The 13,810-nt window shown below is 47.8% G+C and overlaps 2 long non-coding RNA genes across 2 annotated transcripts in view; both read left to right on the forward strand.

Annotated features, from left to right (window-relative positions):
* Window positions 1-5,632, forward strand: part of LOC103741298 — a 6,876-nt gene extending 1,244 nt beyond the window's left edge. Inside the window, exons 2-3 of the long non-coding RNA XR_003850935.1 lie at window positions 4,444-4,559; window positions 5,326-5,632. This is a non-coding gene — a long non-coding RNA (uncharacterized LOC103741298). The remainder of the gene's footprint in view (window positions 1-4,443; window positions 4,560-5,325) is intronic.
* Window positions 5,633-9,905: 4,273 nt separating this feature from the next.
* Window positions 9,906-12,514, forward strand: LOC103741299. The gene is made up of 2 exons (XR_607577.2): window positions 9,906-10,226; window positions 11,853-12,514. It is a non-coding gene; the product is annotated as an uncharacterized LOC103741299 (long non-coding RNA).
* The last annotated feature ends 1,296 nt before the right edge of the window (window positions 12,515-13,810 follow it).

Below are 13,810 nucleotides of genomic sequence, written 5' to 3' on the forward strand. Positions count from 1 at the left end.
TCCCCCTCCTCCTCCTCCAGTTTTAACACCAGCTCTCTGAAATTGGTAGGCGTCTGTCTTGAACAGCGCATCTCAACACTGACTGGGCAGGTATCAAGGGCCCTAGAGCCCCACTTGGCTTAGTGGCAGCCTCACTGTGCTATACAGCCCCACAGTGTTCTGCAGATTGCTCCTACTATGGGGCCAGATGTAGTGGGAGCTCAGGTCTCCCCTTGGGCCAGGTGGAACCCTGCCTGGCCAAGGTTTCTGCCACCTTCCCTCTCAGTCATTCCTATTCTGGCTTCTGTTTTACCCACTGCACTGCACAGTTTCATGTCTCATTTTGAAGTCTCCTGCCAGTGAGTCTTGGAACACAGGCAATTGCGCCCTTTCGCTGGCAGCGACTGACCGCCCAAACAGTGCAGGCATTCTCCATTGTATGTGCTCCTGTGCTTGCCCCGCAGGCAGGGTCAGAGTCACTCATGGTTTCTTCCTCCCCACGCCTGTCCTGGAAGTTCCTTCCAGGACTCTGTTCTTCCCTCTGTGGATGACCCAGAGGAAGAGGGCGGGGTGAGAGGCTGCTGACAGTCTGTTGAGAGGTCAGCTGGACTTCTCCCTCAACACTTGGGGAACTTAGAAAAGACATTGTCCTCTTCTGCCTTGGAGTGTCTATGCTGATCCCTTTTCTCCTCAGATGTTGGACCCCACCCCCACCGACCCAGGACATCATTCTTCCCATGGTCCTCTCCTTTGTTGCCGTTTGATCCTCTGTCAAACCTTTGACTTGTGCTTTGCCTCAAAATTCTCTGTTAGGCAAGAGTGAGATTCAGCCCCAGACATCAGTGATTTCAGAGTCTTTGGGGGGAAGGGTCACAGGACAAGCTGTGACCATGAAATGGAGAAATAATAGGAGACTGAAATGATTCTCTTCTCCCAACACCCTCTTGAGAAGTTTAAGGGGAAAGTGGCAAGGGGAAGAAAAGAAGGAGAAATGTAGACTGCATTTGTAGACTTGGAGATGACAGGTGGGAGTGTTCCAGGCTAAGGGTGAGAAGGAGCAAGAGGTTCAGGGGCAGAAAGGAACACAGCCTTTCTCTGGAAATAGTGAGAGGGAGGACAGAGAAGTTGTGTTGGGCAGAGATCCAGGTGTCATTCATAGAGGAATCCACTGAGTGTATGCACCCTTTGAACTCAGTATTTCTAGTATGGTAAATGTATATAAACAAAATTGTACCTTCCTAGCCAACTCTAAGTGTGCAGTCCACCTACACCTAGGGCATTGACAATGCGCTGCAACCATTACCTCCCTTCATCTGTAGCATCTTTGCATTTCCCAGACTGGGACTCTATCCTCGCTAAGCACTGTCTCTCCAGTAGTCCCTTCCACTCATCTATCCAAACCCAGTCTGCATGAGCTGCACTACCATGGAACCTCTCCTAAGATGAATCTTCCATTGTTTGTATTTTCCGTGTCTTGCTCCTTCTACTGAACACAGTTGCCTCCAGGATGGTGTCTACATTCTTTTTGAAATTTTATTATTTTTATTTTTTATGTCTATGCGTACATTGCCATGTATGTAAGTGCACACATCTCCTGCAGTGCCTGAGGAGGTTAGAAGAGGGTGTTGGATCCCCTGGAAGTGGAGATATGAACCGGATGGTTGTTAGCTGTCATGTGGTGCTGAAATTGAACCTGGATCCTCTGCAAGAGCAGTCAGTGCTCTTAACCACTGAGCCATCTCTCCAGCCCCGGTGTCCACATTCCTGACTGTCAGCTTCATTGGAACTTATTGTAGACATTGGGAAGCAGGGCAAAGTTTCACATGAGGGCTGTTCCCTTGCCAGTGGTAATTTAGAGTAAGCCAGCATGGTGAGGAGACATGATATACTGTGGCCTGACATCCTTGTTGTGGAAGGCTAGCAGAATGTTAGTCCCTAGATGGCTTAAAAATGAGTCACTGCTAGTGGACCTCAGGAAGCCCTCCAACATTCCAATGCTTGACACACTGGGAAAGTTTTAAAGTTCTAACATGCTGAGCCATGCCAATGCATAAAGTGGGGAAAAGTCTCACTTTTTCTTGGTGAGTTGGGTCAAATATAGCTCACAGATTCCTGGAGGGCTTCCTTCCCCTGATGAATTCATGGGGTGCAGTCTGTTTGGGCATATACAGATGCCACAAGGAAATCATTGCTGGCTCTTTGGTGACAGTCCTTTCACCATGTGAGAGGAAAGTAGGAAGACCGTTTAGTCTTTTTACTGTTTTCTGAGGGAGAAGGAAGAAGGTGTTTAGTTCCAATGGACTTACACCAAGTTTCAATTTAAGAAATGCAGTCCTGTCTTCAAAGTAGCAAAGGATTCTAATAATTCACATTGCTGTGGGTGAGATGCTAGCTCGGTGTGTAAAATGCTTACCTTGAATGCATGAAGACCAGCACCAATGTAAAGATCCAGGTATGATGGCTCTCACTTGTGATCCCAGTACTGAAGAGGAGGCAGAGAAAGGTAAAATTTCTGCGCTCCCCGGCCAGCCAGCCTTACTTACTCACTGAGCCTCAGGTCCCAGCGAGAGATGCTGTCTGAGAAAACAGGGAGGACGGCACTCATGGAGTGATACCCAAGATTGACCTCTGGCCTCCACACACCTCTGTGCAAGCGTGCGTGTTCCCCCACATATAGAGGTGAACACGCACACACCCTTCACACACATGGGCATGTGTGAGCGCACTCACTGAAAAACAAAAGCGTTGCCGTTCATACATGATCTACGTAAGCAGTAATGTCAGTGGGACTTTTTATAAAGCCAGGTAAATGGAGTTAGAATAGAAATGAGAAGGGTGGGCTTGAGGTTTCATTTTTTTACAGACATGTATCATTATACATAGTGTTGGGTTACATATAGACAATTTCTTTCAACTATGCTAGGTGCTTTGACTATATTTACCCTGCCTCCAATCCTTCCCTTTGTTCTCCCTCCCTCTTTCCACCTCCTGCAAGTCTCCCATCTCCTTGTAGTTTCCTTTCTGGCTTTATGTGTCTCTAGGGAATTCTAGGACTCACAAATGACACAAGGTCCGGAGGCAGTCCTTCCCTGGGTGGCAGGTGTCAGTCATGCCCCTGGATGGTCTTTTCTTCAGATCCAGTCCTTCCTCTTTGCAGTCCATGAATAAGGTTGGTCATGCCGCTGGGAGGCCCTTTGTGAGGCCTGGCCACAGATGCTGATCCCACCTCTGGGGACACTTTGTTGGTCAGGTTATGAATGCTTCTCACACCACTAGGCGGTCCTTCCAGAGGCTGAGGGTAAATGTTTGCAACCTGTGTCCGTGTTCCACTCCCCACAACTGCTCGGATCAGCTTTGTACCTCCCAGTATACTCCCCGGTTTTTAACTCAAATGCACCCACTCACCCCTATCGAGAGGTACTCTGCAGGACAGATTGTGGCATGCAGTCCTGTGACAGTTTCTGTGGGCTCCAAGGTGTGTTCTTCAGGGAGGGTCTTCTTCCTCTGTGTCCCATGCCATCCTCTGACTCAGCAGGAGTCTTTTAAAAATAGCTTCTTGCTGTTGCTTTGAGAGTGATGAGAGGCGTTTTCCTGGTGCCTGACCTCACTCTGCCAGTGCCTCTGCCATCGCCTCACTCGGCTTCTGGTGCCCACTTTCCTCCTGTTCTATCAAATGTCTCTTACTGACAACACAGGGTGAGCTTTCTGAGGCTCTGTGTAGGAGCTGTACAGGCAGCCTCCTGCAGTTGCACTCCCCCTCTGCTCCCACACGGCTGATTGGCTCGGGATGGACTCTGGACTGTCTCCCTCTGTCTTGCTTTGCAGGCTTTCCTATTTTATTTAGTTATCGAACTAGAGGTTTTCCACTACTACCAACCCCTTATGGTAGCTGCTCTTCAACTATCCCTGGTCCATTCCTTGGAGATACTGGGTACCCATGCCTGTCTGTCACTGGCGTCTTCTGGAAAGATTTTCTTTATGTTGATTGCCTGTGTGGGTGCTATCAGTTGGTTTGAGGAGTTAAGCAATATTGAGATCTAAATAAGGCCAGATTTCCATAACTTGGGCTTGTTTCTCTTAATATAAGCTATACTCCCAAGACACAGAGTTTCACAGAATGAGGGATGAAAGGCATCAGCTGATTCACAGATATGAGGATAACAGGGTTGCCAAGCTCTATTTTGGGCTAGCCGGCACAGACATCCCTTCCGTGTTTATTATCCACATTTCATGAAACTACGTTTTTATCTACGTTGGGAATCCAGTGTGAAAATTGGCTGTGTAAAGTCACATGTTAGCCACTAAGTTTGTGACAGCAGCCTCACTGCCCCACTCTCCCAGGGACTGGTTTGTTCACTTTTCCTTACTGTTCTTTGGGGACATGGGGACTGAGAGCTTCTGTTTGCTTGTGGGATACTGGACGTTCTCCTCTCTGGCCTATTTGTCTTCTCTTTGTCCCCATAGCAATCTTTGGGACTCAGGAGTCAGCCTGGGACAAAGCCAGCTTCTCCAGGAGCTTCTAGAAGCTCTAGCATCTGAAGTGTGTTTTCAGACAAGAGTGGAAAAGGTGGCAATTCCAGGTACCAAGTTTGACCAGATTGTGTCTTGCCTAGGCTGCTCTTACTGTTATTATTATATGTGTGTCATGCTTATGTGTTCTGTGTGATGTATGCATGTGTGTGTTGGAGGTAGCCCAACAGTAATGTGTGAGGTTGGAGGCAGCAGGAAGACCAGATATAAGATGGGTATGGTAAGGGAGGTGAAAGCTGTGGGAATGCCATGGGAGGGGAGATCCCTCAGCACAAAGCAATAGAATTGCAGTGTCTTGATCTCCTGTGGTGAGGATATCTACTGCCATGGGCCAAAGGTGTGACACATCCTATCCAGGTGCCAATCCTTCTTTAAAGACCACTCACCTATAAACCTCCTCTCGTTCATCCAGCACAAACACCCACCCTGGGGACCCATCCCTTTATGATGGCTCTGGCAGGGCCTTTGGCTACCGCAAACAGTGATTTGGGCTGGTGTAGGTAGCTCAGTGGTTGAGTGCCCCCGCTAGCTCCTGCAGGGCCCTGAGTTCAAACCCAGAATCAAAATCATAGCATATGGCCACTTGACTCTGTACTCAGTCAGGGCTTTACTTCTCAAATTATAGTAGTAGTCTCCTTGATAAACATTTACTGAGCAGACAGGGCACAAGAGGTGGTGGAGGTTAGAGTTGGGCGCCTTCTGATCTGTGCTGAGAGACCATCAAAACTGTTCTTTACCACTGAGAGACTGGCCCACCCTGCTAATCTGGCGTGCGGGTACTCTGGAATCTGCTTTAACTATTTTCTTCCTAACCAGATGTGTTCTTCCAAGGATCAGAAATGATCTACTAAAGTACTCAGCTAGGCAAACACCAGGTGCTCAGCAAACATCAGGCTTGGTGCGGACGGCCCTTGAATACTTTTCAACCACTTCCTGTGCATCTTTGCTTCACCTTATACTGCCGTTCTCTCCAGCCCTCCCTGAGGAGGTTCAGTAAGTAGAAAACTGGTTGTGTCTTGTGTTGTTAAGACAGTCTCTCCCCTCTCCTTCATTTGCCGCATAGAATTCTTTCATCCAGATTTATTTTGCTGCATTGATGATGTGTGTTTTTCCTATAAATTAAACAAAGAAGAAACAGTAGCGATATAGAGACCTGAAGAAAATGAAAAATCTCTGGAATCTACCAAGACTCAATTGTTGTCTGCTTTCATTTATTTATTCTTTGTAAGTTTGCTTAAAAAGTAATGGATTCCATTATAACATTTTCATCCATACTTTAAAATCTTTGTTAATTATTTTCCATTTCTGTGTGTGTGTGTGTGTGTGTGTGTGTGTGTGTGTGTGTGCATGCTCATGTGAGTGTGCTGGTGCATATGCATAATGGTGTGTGTTTGATGCAGGGCTACTTGTTGTTCACTCCTGCACATAACATGCTACCTGCCTTGGGGAGCCCTAAGGGTTCTTCTTTCTTCTGTTCTCTTTCACCACAGGTGGTCTGGGGGTATAGATAGATGCATGTTACCACAGCCAGTTTTTAGGAGGGGTCTGTCTATTCAGACCGTGGTCCATACCCTGGCATGGCATGCACATTGTCCACTGAGCTGTCTTCCCACACCTTCATTTTCTAACCCAGCTCTTGCTTCATACTCTACTTTTCGGTGAGCTCTTCTTCCCTGAGACACGGCTCTGCTGGTGCAAACAGTCCTCAGACCTCAGTGCTTTGAAACACGTGTTTGACGTTCAGAGGCGTTCCTGTCAGCTGTGGCTCTGCATGGTGGTGTGGTTATGGCTTCCCATTCACTCCGTGTGCCTTCTGATTCTGAGCCCCTTGGGCTGGACATCGTGCACTTTATGTGTCCATTCCCATGTCATTTTGTGTTGCTAGTGAAGGAAGCAGATCATGAAGTATATCCCACCTACAGTGAGCCATGCAGAGAATATGGCAATTTAGAACAGTATGAGAGGTCTGTGGCTAGAGCAGAGAATGGTGGGGGGCTGGCACTGGGGAGTTCTGATGGGAAATGAGTTCAATGAGGTGGGGCTTGAATGCCAGGGGAAGGAGTCAAGGTCTATTTCCAAGGGTCATGGGACGCTCTTGCCTTGTGCATTTTCAGAGTGGGAAGTTGTAGAATTCCATTGTCCAACACAGCAGTGGGCTTAGAGGTAAGGAGAAAGCCAGGGAGTCTGGGGCTACAATCTTGGAAGCTGTTTGCTTCTGCAGTGGGTATTAGGTGGTAGAGCATTACAGAATAAGGAATTTTTCAGAATGCACACGGAGTGTTGGGAGACAGCTGGGCATGAGGACTAAGGCAGCTGGTGAGCCTGCCTCTGCCTGCCAGTAGCCACAGTGACAGTGACCACCGATGACAGTGCTCGGAGTGTGGACACTCACAGGTCAGCTGCTCCAGGCCTACTGCCTGATATGATGAGGGCGCTGGGAATAAGAATACTTTGTCTGATAACTGACTTTTACCAAGCTTGCCTTGCTGTGCACCCAATTTTATGTGTCCTGGGAGGCGCTCTGTTGTTCTAACCTTGACTTCCATGATACAGCTCCCTAATGGTAACCAGACTGTGTATTGTCCCAATAAGGATTCTTGGGAGAATCTAAAAGGTGAAGCCAGGTGGGACTGACTCCAGGACAACTCCAGAGGAAACCAGGGTTGTCCCGGGCGAACCGTGGTGAGTACCGACCAATAAATGACTGCCTGTGTGTCTTCTCTTCAGCCAATGCATCTGAGAGGGCAGGACAATAGCTTCCCATTGCATGAGCAGTACACAAAGCAAAATAAAGCTTCATTTTAGACATTTCGTCAAGCATGAAAAACGGTGCAGCTTGGATACGTGCCACTGCACTGATCTCTCTCTCTCTCTCTCTCTCTCTCTCTCTCTCTCTCACACACACACACACATTCACTGTTGGTAGCATAAAGTAAATCGCTTCTCCAACTTTCTCAAAAAGCCTTTTGGTTTGTAGCAACAGAGCGATAGAGCATTGTAAGGATAGTACAGAGTAAAAGTGCTCCCCTGGAAGCCTTCACTCAGCCTTCCCTAAGCTGACTTCCAACTTTGAGTGAAGTACACAGTTCTAAGGAGAACAAAGGGCTATGAGTCCTTGAAACAGAAAGAGCACCACAGCATGGAATAGCACCACCTCCCAGTTGTTCTTTCTAATGGAGAGACACCTTGATTGCACTATTGACTGGGGAACAGCAAAAATCCCACACTCAGCTGCAACTAGTGATGCGGCCTCTTCACTTTCCCTATTCTTCATTGTAACTAAGCAGCCAACATTTGCTAAGTTTCATCCTGGTCCTGTTGTCTGCAGGAGGTGTCCTGGTCCTGCTGTCTGCAGGAGCTATCCTGGTCCTGTTGTATATAGGAGGATTCCTGGACCTATTGTATACAGGGGGTGTCCTGGTCCTGTGGTCTGCAGGAGGTGTCCTGTTCCTGTAGTCTGTATTAGGTGGCCTGGACATGTGGTCTACAGGAGGTGTCCTGGTCCTGTTGTCTGTAAGAAGTGTCCTGGTCCTGTTGTCTGCAGGAAGTGTCCAGGTCCTGTTGTCTGAAGGAGGTGTCCTGGGCCTGTTGACTGAAGGACGTGTCCTGGTCCTGTAAGACTGTAGGAGGTGTCCTGGTCGTGTTGCCTACAGGAAGCATCCTGGTCCTGTTGTATACAGGAGGTGTCCTGGACCTATTGTGTACAGGAGGTGTCCTGGTCCTGTTGCCTAAAGAAGTGTCATGGTTCCTGTTGTCTACAGGAGGTGTCCTGGTCCTGTTCTTTGTAGGAGGAGTCATTGTCCTATTGTCTGCAGGAGGTGTCCTGGACATGTGGGTACAGGAGGTGTCCTGGTCCTGTAGTGTGTAGGAGGTATCCTGGTCTTGTTGGCTGAAGAGGGAGTCCTGGTCCCATTGTCTGCAGGCAGTGTCCAGGTCCTGTTTTCTTCAGGAGGTGTCCTGGGCCTGTTGTATAGAGGGGGTGTCCTGGACTTACTGTGTACAGGACATATCCTTGTCCTGTTGCCTGAAGGAGGTGTCCTGGTCCTGTTGTCTGCAGGAGGTGTCCTGGACATATTGTGTACAGGACATATCCTTGTCCTGTTGCCTGAAGGAGGTGTCCTGGTCCTGTTGTCTATAGGAAGTATCCTGGTCCTGTTGTCTACAGGAGATGTCCTGGTTCTGTTGTCTTCAGGAGGTGCCCTGGTCCTGTTGTCTATAGAAGGTTTCCTGGTACTGTTGTCTACAGGAGGTGTCTTGGACCTGTTGTGTACAGGAGGTGTCCTGATCCTGTTGTCTGCAGTAGGTATCCTGGTCCCATCATCTGCAGGAGGTATCCTGGTCCTGTTGTCTGCAGGAGGTGTCCTGGTCCTGTTGTCTGTAAGAAGTGTCCTGGTCCTGTTGTCTGCAGTCAGTGTTCTGGTCCTGTTTTCTGTAAGAAATGTCCTAGTCCTGTTGGCTAAAGAAGGTACCCTTGTCCTGCTGTCTTTAGCTGGTGTCCTGGTCCTGTTGTCTACAGAAAGTTTCCTGGTACTGTTGTCTACAGGAGGTGTCCTGGTCCTGTTGTCTATAGAAAGTTTCCTGGTACTGTTGTCTATAGGAGGTGTCCTGGTCCTGTTGTCTGTAGGAGGTATCCTGGTCCTGTTGTATAGAGGAGGTGTCCTGGACTGCCGGCCCCCCCTTGGCCCAAACCCCACTGCTACCGGGAGGCCGTTGCACACCAGCCCCCATCGCAGAAGGTTGGGGCGAGGAGAGAGACTGGTGGGGGGAGGGAGGCCTCGGGTGGCCTCAAGTACGATGGGAAGAAAACACCCGGGAGGCTGTGTCAGTGGACAGCTCATTTATTATGGTGGAAGCAGAGGTTTGTATAGGAAAGCTTTGTGGGCAAAATTGGGTTTTCCAGCAGGCTGGCAGGTAGGGGGAGGAAGGGTGCTACTAAGGCTATGTGGTCTTTGTCCTGTCCTCCGGTCATATAATCTACAAGGGACCTGGTTAGAAAAGATTAGAGGCTTAATGGTTTTGCTTGGGGGTTGTTGAGTAAGAGACAGTGTCCCTAGAATGGAATAGGCCAGCTTCCTGCCGCCCTCCCTGGAAGGTATCTGACCTGGCGGCCATGCTCTACATTCCAGGCACTCGACTTATCCCAACACTGGACTTATTATGTACAGGACGTGTCCTTGTCCTGTTCCCTGAAGGAGGTATCCTGGTCCTGTTGTCTGTAAGAAGTGTCCTGGTCCTGTTGTCTGCAGGAGGTATCCTGGACCTTTTGGCTGAAGAAGGTATTCTGGTCCTGTTGTCTGCAGTCAGTGTCCTGGTCCTGTTGTCTACAGGGTGTGCCTGGTCTGTTGTCTGCAGGGGGTGTCCTGGTCCTGTTGATGAAGAAGGTACCCTCATCCTACTGTCTTTAGCTGGTGTCCTGGTCTTGTTGTCTACAGAATGTTTCCTGGTGCTGTTGTCTATAGGAGGTGTCCTGGTCCTGTTGTCTGCAGGAGGTGTCTTGGTCCTGTTTTCTGCAGGAATTATCCTGGACCTGTTTTCTACTGGAGGTGTCCTGTTCCTGTTGCCTGCAGGACGTGTCCTGGACCTGTTGTTTGTAGGAGGTGTCCTGGTCCTGATGTCTACAAGGGTTCTACTGGCTGGCTTCCGTCTCCCATTGTCTCCTATGAGGCCCTGGATAGTTCAAGACAGATCCATACAGTAAGCAATCAGAAATCTTGAAGGTAAGTTCATACTGCTGCATAGGCTATTTCATGTTTTGCAAAATGTTCCCCAGAGATTGTCAGACAAACACCACAGAGGCTTGGCACACAGAGGAAATGGGAGAAGCAGGGAACCCCTAGATCAGGCCATTGTCTGTTAGTGAAAAATGAGTGGAGTGTGGCCTGTGGTCCTGGGAACACACAGTGAGGCCTAAGCGCAGATGCTGGAGTGAAGATGGTGATGGCAAAGAAAGAGAAGGAGTCCAGGACAGCCCAGGAGAAAGTGCCCCATGCTTGGCTCTGTGCTCACCCAGCCTATAGTGCTTTCTGAAATTGTCCTCCTGACCCACTCCAAACCCCCAGCATGGGGGCACTCACACCTGCTTCTGCACTCATACATGGGCGTTCGCATATCATACATATCATGTAGCACGCACATATGTAAATCTCTCACACATAGATATTCCCTCTAACAGATGCACATACTCACATACATAGAAGTCTGCTCACTACCGAAACAAATCTCCCACATATACCTATATCCCACTCCTGCACACACATCACCCAGGGCGCACTCCATCTTATAGACATATGTACGTGTGTGTACCTGGTGTATATTTGTGGACTCATGCAAACATACCCTCATAATGCATTCATGTCTATATCCATGCATCTGTCCAAACTCTCCCCGCTACCACCTGTTGTCTCCTGTCGGTGCTAGCTGGCCAAGACGGACAGTACCTGAAAGGGGGAGTGAGGATTGAAAGAAAAAACAAGAGACAGAAAAGATCCTTGAGAGGACTGTCAGTAGAGACTGCAGCCCCGGTTTATTTTAGCTCCGCCTTTTTATACAGTACTGCATCAGCGATAGCCACCGTTTGCTTAGCTCAATTAGTTGCAACAGCTGTTTTTCCCACCTGTATCTGAGGGTCAAGGAGCGGTCAAATATTTATTGTGAACTCCACCATATAAACACATTCCTCCTGACTTGGCAGATTAGGTACTGGTGTGCAAAACACAAACTAAACAAGCAAGCCTGCCATGGCTCAATGTACGTAATGGATTAATAGCTCCCAACAGTCCCCCACACACATACACACTGTCCCCTCACACAAACTCATAAGTGACTATTTCACACACATGAGCACACACACACACACAGACACACACACACATATACACACTTTTACTGAAATCTCTTTGCATCATTCCCAGCCAGATTCAAAAGTTCTGCGAAGTTTCCTCTGATCCACCAATGTCTCCTCCTTCACCCCGCCCATCATGTTGTTCAGAGTACTTCCTCTGGCTCTCTGGATCCCTGAATATGCAGACTCAAGTCCCTTCTACAAAATGGCATAGTGTTTGCATAGAACTTGTACACGTCCTCCTATGTGCTTGGAGTCATCTCCAGATGGCTTATGATACCCAATATAGCCTAAGTGCTTGTAGTTGTGCCACTGTACTGTTTAGAGAATAATGACAAGAAAAGCACATGCCCATCTTTAATTTGGATACAATTTTCCCCAAATACTTTGTGCCCATAGTTAGTTTGAATTTGAGGATGTGGACTGGATAGGGAAGGCCAACTGTATGTTAATCACTGCTATACTAGGTATTTGGCTATATACCTTCTCTCTGTTTTACCAGCAGGTCCAGTACGTGGCACAAGTTTATTTCTTTCTCCTGGCTCACTGTTATCAGACAGCTTAGAAATACCCAGGACTGGATTGGATGGCATGTGCTGCTGTAGTGGATGCCTGTTCCCTAGGTGCTCGATGACATTAGTGTGAAATGATATGGACAGTGAGCATACAGAGCATGAATGGGGGAAGTGGACTCAGGATGTTTACTTTTTGGAAGCGACATCAAAGGTAGTGACGCAACTGATGTTTGGTTTTTGACATGGTGAAAAATAGCTTGCCCACCCAACTCCCAGTGGTCTTAGAAAATGGGAACTAATGGTTTGGAGAGAGGTCAAAGTTCAAGGTGGAGACTTGAAAGCCATTAGTAGAGGTCATAGTTGAGGCCAGGATCAGATTATTCAGGGGGACTCTAGAGGGAGGTGAAAACGGTGCTGGAGGAAATCTCTGGAACTCTAGCACCTCAGGGCTCAAGGCAGGAGGAGGAAGCCAAGGGGAAAAACAGCAATGGCGGGTAAAGGAGAGGAGAGAGCTATCCTCCTTCAGGCCCCAAGGAGGTATGGGTACAGTCGTCCAGTGGTTGCAATTCACAGGACTGTGGATGCGCATCTCGGGTGGTTCAAAATCTTGTTCGTTATGACTAGAGTACCAATAAACATGGATATGCAAAAATCTGAATGATATGCTGATTTAGCTTCCTTCTACACACAACAGTAGCATAGCTGGCTTCTGTCCTCACATCATAGAAGTTCCAGTTTTACTACTTTGATGTACTTCTCTGCTGATTTCAGTAGTGCCTGTACCACTTTACATTCCCACCAGCACTGCAGAAGAGTTCTTCCCCTCCATCCTCACCAGCTGCTGTTGTCATTTTTGTTTTGATGAGAGCCATGACTGAGATGCCATGGAATCTCAATGCCATTTTAGTGTGAACTTCCCTGGTGAACAAAGCTGTTGAATACTTTTAAAAAATATTTTTTGGCCATTTTAATTTTGCTCTTGAGGACTGTATCTCTTCGGCACATTTGTGCATGTGTTGTTTGGGGGGCGGTTTGTGTTCGATTATTTTTGTGCTTTGTAGAGGCGTACCTGACAGAGCTGAAGGATGCATACTAGGGATGTGCCCTACAATCCGATGTACATGGCAGAAACTTCGCTCAAACCTCTCCTCTCCCTGGGCATCTGTTTGTTCACTGTGGACAGGAACCCCACAGATATGAACCTTCTGTAAAAAGTGTTTAGTGGCTTTTGCAGTCTCACTCAGCATTGAAGAACACACAACCCAGAGAAGTGCTGTGTGTGCACAGAAGGTGGAGAAACCTTCGGCAGAAGTGTGCACCTTATTGAGCAGTAGGGTGTTGGGAGGTCAGACTGGGGAAGCAGAAGCAGCCGGGACTGATGCAAGTCCCCTCTCAGGGAGTTTACTGGTACTGCCCTACAGTGAGGCTGATGCAGGTCCCCTGCTGGGGAGTCTTCAGAATATTGTCAGGCAGCTCCCTTCTCAGAGAGTTTGGACTGATGCAAGTCTCCTCTCAGGGAGTTTACTGGTACTGCCCTACAGTGAGGCTGATGCAGGTCCCCTGCTGGGGAGTCTTCAGAATATTGTCAGGCAGCTCCCTTCTCAGAGAGTTTCCCATAAATTGTTCTTTGGTTAATAAGTCTGCTATTTTATTACCTAAAGATAGTATACCTGGCAAATTAGTATGTCTTCTTATATGACTAATAAAACATTTATTTTGTCTGTTAATAATCATACTTTGTAATTTTTGTAATAAAAGTAGAATTTTTTGAGCTTCCAGATAACAGAGCAGTCTCTAAGGCTGGAAAAAGGTTAACTACATACTTAGAGTCAGTATAGAGGTTAAAAGGTTGTCTAAAGGTTTCAGCTGTAGTTATGACCGCAATTATTTTTGTTTGTTGAGCAAATATACCTTCCTTCCTTTTATAATAGGTGGACTGCCAGGT

The sequence above is a fragment of the Nannospalax galili genome, unplaced genomic scaffold (genome assembly GCF_000622305.1).
Source record: "Nannospalax galili isolate Female #2095 unplaced genomic scaffold, S.galili_v1.0 scaffold880, whole genome shotgun sequence".
Classification (NCBI taxonomy): Eukaryota; Metazoa; Chordata; class Mammalia; order Rodentia; family Spalacidae; genus Nannospalax; species Nannospalax galili.